The sequence below is a fragment of the Capsicum annuum genome, chromosome 4, assembly GCF_002878395.1.
Source record: "Capsicum annuum cultivar UCD-10X-F1 chromosome 4, UCD10Xv1.1, whole genome shotgun sequence".
NCBI classification, from domain to species: Eukaryota; Viridiplantae; Streptophyta; class Magnoliopsida; order Solanales; family Solanaceae; genus Capsicum; species Capsicum annuum.
Window position 1 is genome coordinate 122244983 of NC_061114.1, and position 7268 is coordinate 122252250.

Here is a 7268-nt window from a genome sequence, read left to right on the forward strand (position 1 = left end):
CTTGAGAACTGGCGACCAAGGTTGACACATTAAATTGCATCATGATCTATTTATGGATGATGACTAGGCTAATAAGTCGTCACCTAAGTGATGACTTATCACCTAAGTCATCAATTATGATTTTTTAGGGGTGGTGCATTCTATTTTAGGTTGACGACAAGGATAACAAGTCATCACCTAAGTGACGACTTATCAACTAAGTCGTCACCTTTTATTGTGAAGTCTACTTGGATTTTATCTCAGATTGACGACAAGGTTGATAAGTCGCCATCTAAGTGACGATTAATCAACCAATTCGTCACCTACATGCATACAAGTTTTGATTGATCCTTTTCAAGAATGATAATAAAGATGATAATTTCTCAACAAAACTCATTAAAGAAAATTGATTTGTAAATTAAGTGGTTACATGAGATGCTAAGTTGAAGTTGAGCTTTTAAAAAAAAAAGACAATGAGTTTTTATATTTTCTTCTATTTGCATACAAACTGGTGTGCTTTGTTCATTGATATAGCTATAACCATGCCTCCGAAAGGTCAACCAAAGTGGACCAACAAGAGAGTAACCAAAAAAACCTCGACTCAAAGACTATTCAATAATTCTAAAAATGAACAAGAGGGAGCAGAACAGCAAGGATACCGTATGAGGCGAAGTCTTCGTGTATAGTGGAACCAGCCCTTCAGTCTGAAGAAAGGGTGGTAGATGATAAGAGTTCTGAAGAAGAGGACTCTTCTTCTTCTAAGAAGCCTGAAGAAGAGCAATCTCCAATGAGAGGAGATGTGATCAAGAGCAAAAATCTTAGTATTCGGGATAATGTAAAATGGAAAGTAAATGGGGCATCCAAGATTTACCAGGATGGGCAGCTAGCTACTGGTAAACGTAATACCAAGAGGCCTTTGTGTGAAAAAGTAAAAATTATCATGTTCGAGTTAATCAAATAGCCCTAAATGGAAAGGATATTCAAGGCGTATGATCTGGACTACCAAAGAAGGTGAATCATATTATCAAACTTTGGTAAGAGAATTCTAAGCGAACTACACTGCGACCTTGGAGAATCTATGCCAAAAAGGAGAGAAAAGCATGGACTAGCCAAATATGAATAGAATACTAGTGCGAGAAGTTATGGTAGATTTGCCAGATCATACTATTAACAGATTTTTGCACAAATCTGATTTCATTCCCCCAGCTACCACTCTGGACATTTATCATAGAATGAATGATAGAGATAATCAATGTCCTTAGTTAGCGTGAGTACTAGAAGAAGGGGAAACAGAGTGGGTAAATAACCCAAATGCATGGATTATGAAAGCTTCGTTATCTCAAATAGCGAAGTTCTAGTGGGGAGTTGTAAGATGCAGATTGATGCCAACAGCTAGAGATAATATATTGGATGATAATAGAGCGGTGCTGGTAGCAAGTTTGATGTTGGGGTTCTTGTTGAACTTTAGGGAAATAATTACGGATGAAATTAAGATCTGAGAAATATGACCCGACACAACATATCCTTTTCCATGTTTGATTACCAGGTTGTGTGAAGAAGCTCATTTTTCATTGATCTCAGGACTGGATAATGAGGTTCAAGCAAAGAAGACTTAAAATTTTGATAAAAAAGATAAGAAAAGGCCTATGTTAGTTTTAGGCAAAGGAGATAGTGTGGAAAGTGATGCTCCAGCTATAGATGGAGTTCAGACACCTGCACCTGTCATAAGTTCTGTACAAAATTTACAGATATCGTTAGTAGAATCTCTTCAGGCCACTTTATCTGCAGGTACTATACCTTCACCAGAGATGAAAGGAGTGCCAATTATCACAGCATCTATTTTATAGTACGCACTTACTCCGTAAAAATTTAAGAAGATGGTGAAACAATGAAAGTCGTTTGATGCGCAGTTAAATATGTTTGATAAATAGTTTGAACTATTTGTTGAGAAGAAAATCAAAGCAGTTATTGCACCTTACGAGAATCTTCATAGACGCATTGATGTTATAAAGCATCGGTTGAATAACAGATTGAGGGAGATATCGATACATGATCTAGTTATATTCGAGGTGGTATTAGAGAGGGCTAGAGCTAATATTGCAACTTTGCAAAGCTAACAAACTTTGACATTTTTAGTCCTAGTTAACGTGGAATCATAAAAAAAAAGAGGTATTGTACGATATCACTGGGAAACCAGTGGATCCAAGGGGTAAAGGAAAGAGAAAAAAAGAGAAAGTAAAGAGAAGAAGAGGCTTGAAAAGAAGAATAAGAAAGAGAGAAAAGAATTGAAAGATGCAACGAAAAAATTGAAGGAAACGACTGAACTAATAGAAGAGGCATTGAGAGCTAGAACTGTGAGAGCCTCTGCTAGTTAACCACCCAGAGATTTGGGTTTTTCTAAGAATGTTGGGGAGTACTTTAATCCACCAACCACTACTAATGATATTTCTACCATTAATGATGCAGCAGCACATGACACAAACGCTTAAGACGCTGCAAGTATGTCTTCACCCTGCTTTTTAAGTTTAAATAATAATGCATTGAGGACAATACATACTTTTATTCGTGGGGGTGGGGATACTTGCAACATCAAGGGTTTGTTGCCTGTGTTCTAGGCCCTTGGGCGCTATCTAGAGAACCGGCATGTTTAAGAGTTATTTAGGAGTTTATGTTTTATTTATGGTCCATATGTTAGGAGTTTATATTTTGTTTTTGGTTTATGTATTATGTATGCAAGAAGGGTAGATATGACTGGGTAGCAACTATTGTGTTAAATGCTCTGAAAGTTAAGAAAATTATGGACCCATCTAAATTTTTATTTTGTGAGATTGATGCTCGGTACATGGGAAAACCATTTTTGTCTATAAAAATATGCAAATATGGCAATCCCTGTTTACGTTGAGCATTAATTGAATTGTTGGTGATGACATTACTATTCCATGCCATGAAAGTGTAAGGTCTTTTACATAACTTCTTATTGTGTGTGTGCATCTAGAACTTGCCCAAGTCATTCTGTTAGGTTGCAAGTAGTCATCTGAGATATGAACGCAGACCGTTATTAATAGGAAATCTACTTAGCCAAAATAAACAACCCAAAAACTTGTAGTAGATCTTTTTTTTAGCCCCATTTGAGCCATTAGATCTTTCCTTGTTTCACAACTTGACCACCTTTCACTAATTCTATAGTTAAACCTTTATTTTAGTCCCAGTCCTTCTTTTGGACATTTTACATCTTAACTTTGATAAATCGCCTAAGTTGAGGGTGGCTACGGTAGATGAGACAATGGTTGAAAGGTGTAAAAGATTCTATGAAGGTTAGCATTGATTTTTAAATAAAAAATAAAAAAAGTAGGTAATAATAATCATAAAGTTTAAGTGGTTAAACCAAAGAAGAAGTGGTGTTGATTGGGATTGCTAAGAGTGAAACCAAATCACAAAAGTGGATTGTAGGAAGAATGTAAATAAATAAACATGGTTGTAGCCAAAGTGGTGTAAATGGAAAAAGAGAGGCTAAGTTACTAATCCTAAATTGACTGTTCCAGTACTTAAGCCTTCGTTACAAGCCAAGAAAGCCTTGTAGTGATCTTAGTTTAACTACTGGATGACCTAAATGGAATGGCAAGGGCAAGCCTATGGCATAGTAGGTGCACAGTTTGAATCTTCTTTCGTGAGAGTGGGAGATTTGTGTTCAGTTCTTAAAAACAAAAGTAATATTCGGAATAAGGATCTTCTTTCTTTATGTGAGGGCATGCGAATGGTATTTGTAGTTGCTGACCATTTGATTAAATACTCTGAGTTTAAGTAGTGTTTTGTCTGTTTGAACTTTAAAGATAAGTATGGAATCTTGTTGTCACTTGGCAGAAAAAATCACATTCTTCCTAATGGGTTCGAATTGAATAAGAGAAATGCTACTCTATTAATTGATGCTCTGATGGTGTGTATAGTACTATATTCGATAGTTGTTTGAGGACAAACAAGTGTTTTAAATTGAGGATTTTGATGTGCTAGCTTCTCGACAGCACATTTAAGGCTTTTAACTTAGAATAATTGTAAGTTCTTAAGTAACTTTTGTTGTTTTTATCGTATTTCATTTGATTTCATCTTTTGAGAGTATAATTTCTTTGAATTATGGATTCATTTCCTGAACTCTCTTTTACTTTCATATGGAACTAAATTCCACAACTAGAGTTGTAGAAGCTATGATTATTACATTGTTGGTTCAATAGTTGGGTTAGATTCAAATGATCGTGGGATCCATCTTGATAATTCTATTGTATTACTTGTTTTCTATTGGTTGCAAACAATAGAACATGCCTTGTGTTGGTTTGCTTGAATTGAGAAATTAATTAAAGGTGGTGAATTGTCAACGGGGATTTGGAAAGATAAATTTTCCATCTAATGGCTAATGTTGTAACAAGATTAGTCAACTCGAGATAAAATTAGTAAGAATAGAAGGTTTTCCTAAGTTCAAAAGAATTAGGAAACTTAACATCTGAGTAGGTTGAAAAACACTTAGACTAGTTGTCAATAATGATAATTTGGTGTTTCCAGAGAATCAAATAATACAACTATGATTCAATCAAGTTATTAATCATAGTGATCACAACTCTAGTTAATCTACATCATTGATTTGAAATACTGCAAAAACTAACTTTGAGTTCCTAAATCAACTTGAAGCGCAAATGATGGATTGTTTGATAACCCCCCCTTCCATTTAAAGGAAGCTATTGATTATTAGTCGGTTAAATCATAAATCATCGTAATTAACTCCATATTTCCTGTGGGATTCCACCCCAACCTAGTTAGGTGATATATTTGACGATGATCGTTTACACTCTTATAAGAGAGTTGTAATTTGGGCATATAAAAAATGCATGTAAACTAGAGAAATGACCTGGAAGGTCATTACAAAAATGATAAAGAAGTTGAATGTGGGGTCTTCGAAGATTGAAAGTCGTTAGAGATGGCGGTGACATCGATCTATTGTACAAAAAAGGAACCTATTGGAGAGAACTATTGAGAGAGAGGAAACATTTAAGTGAGAGAATCGATTTTTTGAAAATTGATTTGAGAATATGATTGGGATTTTGTTTTTGTTGAAAATTAAATAAGTTGTGGGTTCTTTGACATTTTGAAAAAGTTAAATAAGTTTTAAAAATGTTAGTTTAGTTCATAATTAACTTAATCAAATTTTTAAGTCTATTTGATCTTAACTTTGGTCAATATTACTAATATTTCATTCCACACTTTCACATTGTTTGGATGGTGTTTTTTAATAGTATGATATGATATGGTTACTAAGAAAATCATGTTTTCTTAAAATGCATGATATGGTGTGATTTGATTTCATGGTTTAGTAACCATGACAACCATCACTTTATGTACCCACCGATTTGGTAGTATCCCATAATTTCCTTATTTCTCTTTTCAGTTATGTCCTTACTTATTATTACATAATCATATTTTTACCCTTTACCCTAATCTTCACCCCTACCTTGACCTCGATCCCCACCAGGTCCCCACCCCCCAAAAATTTATCTTACTTTTTAAATTTATTTTTTTTCCTTATACCACCTTTCTACCAAACCTCCATCCTAATTTTTTTTAATAATTGATTTTTTAAAAAAATTTCAAACTTTTTCTTACCCTACCTGACCCCCCCTACCAACCCTCCTCACACCACCACCAAAATTTTTACTTTTTATTTCTTAATTTTTTAAAAAAAATTTAATTTTTTTCCTTACCCCCACCCCCCTTTCCAAAAAAAAAATAATAATATTTTTTTAAGAAAATTCAAAACTTAATATATTTACATGACATAATTTGTAACAAATTAGCAGGAAGAAAAATATTTTAAATTATTTTATTAACAATTAGTAATAAATTTAATATTTATTATAATTAAAATCATTTTAGTAAATTTACTAGTTACGATAAAATAATACACAATTAAATTAAACAATAAAATTATTATTAAATAGTAGCAAACATATAATCTATTTAAATACTATATTATATTATACCATACAATATAATAATATACTAGACACGGGCCCAACACTATAGACATCTTTTAGCACCAATATTCGATATTGATGAGATACAAATATAAATGTATATTGATTTAAAATAATAATTTTTTAAATAATAACTATTTGACGGTACTCGCTAAGGAGTGAAGTTTTATAAGATAGTTTTTTCCATATGATAAAAGAGTGTGATGTATCGTGTAGCCGGGTTATTTTAATTGTTTGATGATAAGATTGAGACCTGTTACAAAATATAGAAAAGATGTAGAACTAATATTCATAGGATTATCATATAAAAATTGGAACAAAAGATACTATAATTAACAATAAAGTCTTGGATCATCTTCTCAAAAATGATTTTGGTTGAAACAGCTACAACAAACATGTCATAAACGCATATTTTTCTTGTGTTAGTTAAATACTATTAATTTTCTAATACATAAATAACTTATAATAATTAATTAGGGGTGATATAGTAAAATCACGGCACAGCTCTTGAAGCAGTTATGTCGAAACCAATGTTTTAATTAAATATTATGAATGTTTAATACATAAATGACTTATAATAATTAATTAGGGGTAATACAGTTAAATCATGGTTGAAGAAGGTCAACTTAATTTAATACATCAAGAGTTAATTTATTTTTTTATGTCTATTTTGCTTTTTGAAAAATATGATTAAATTTTTAACACTTAGATGATTCATAATAATTAATTATAAGTGATATTTAGAAAAATTATGGTTGAAGCAACTGCATCAGACATGTCATCTGTTTTTTAATTAAATATTATTAATTTTTAAATACATAAATGACTTATAATGATTAATTAGGGATGATATAGTAAAATTACGGTTAAAGCAACTGAAACAAATGTCATAAATATCTATTTTTAATTAAATATTATTAATTCTAATATATAAATTACTTATAATAATTAATTAGGGGAAATATAGTAAAAAATTATTAATTCTAATATTAATGACTTATAATAATTAATTTAGGGTAATATAGTAAATCACGAAGCAGTTAGGGATAATATAGGAATACATGTCATCTATTTTCTTAATTAAATATTATTAATTGTTTAATACATAAATAACTTTTAATAATTAATTAAAGATGATATAGTAAAATCACGGTTAAATCAACTGAAGCAAACGTCATAAATATTTATTTATTATTTAAATATATTAATTGTAATATATAAATAACTTATAATAATTAATTAAGGGTAATATAATAAAAAATATTATTATTT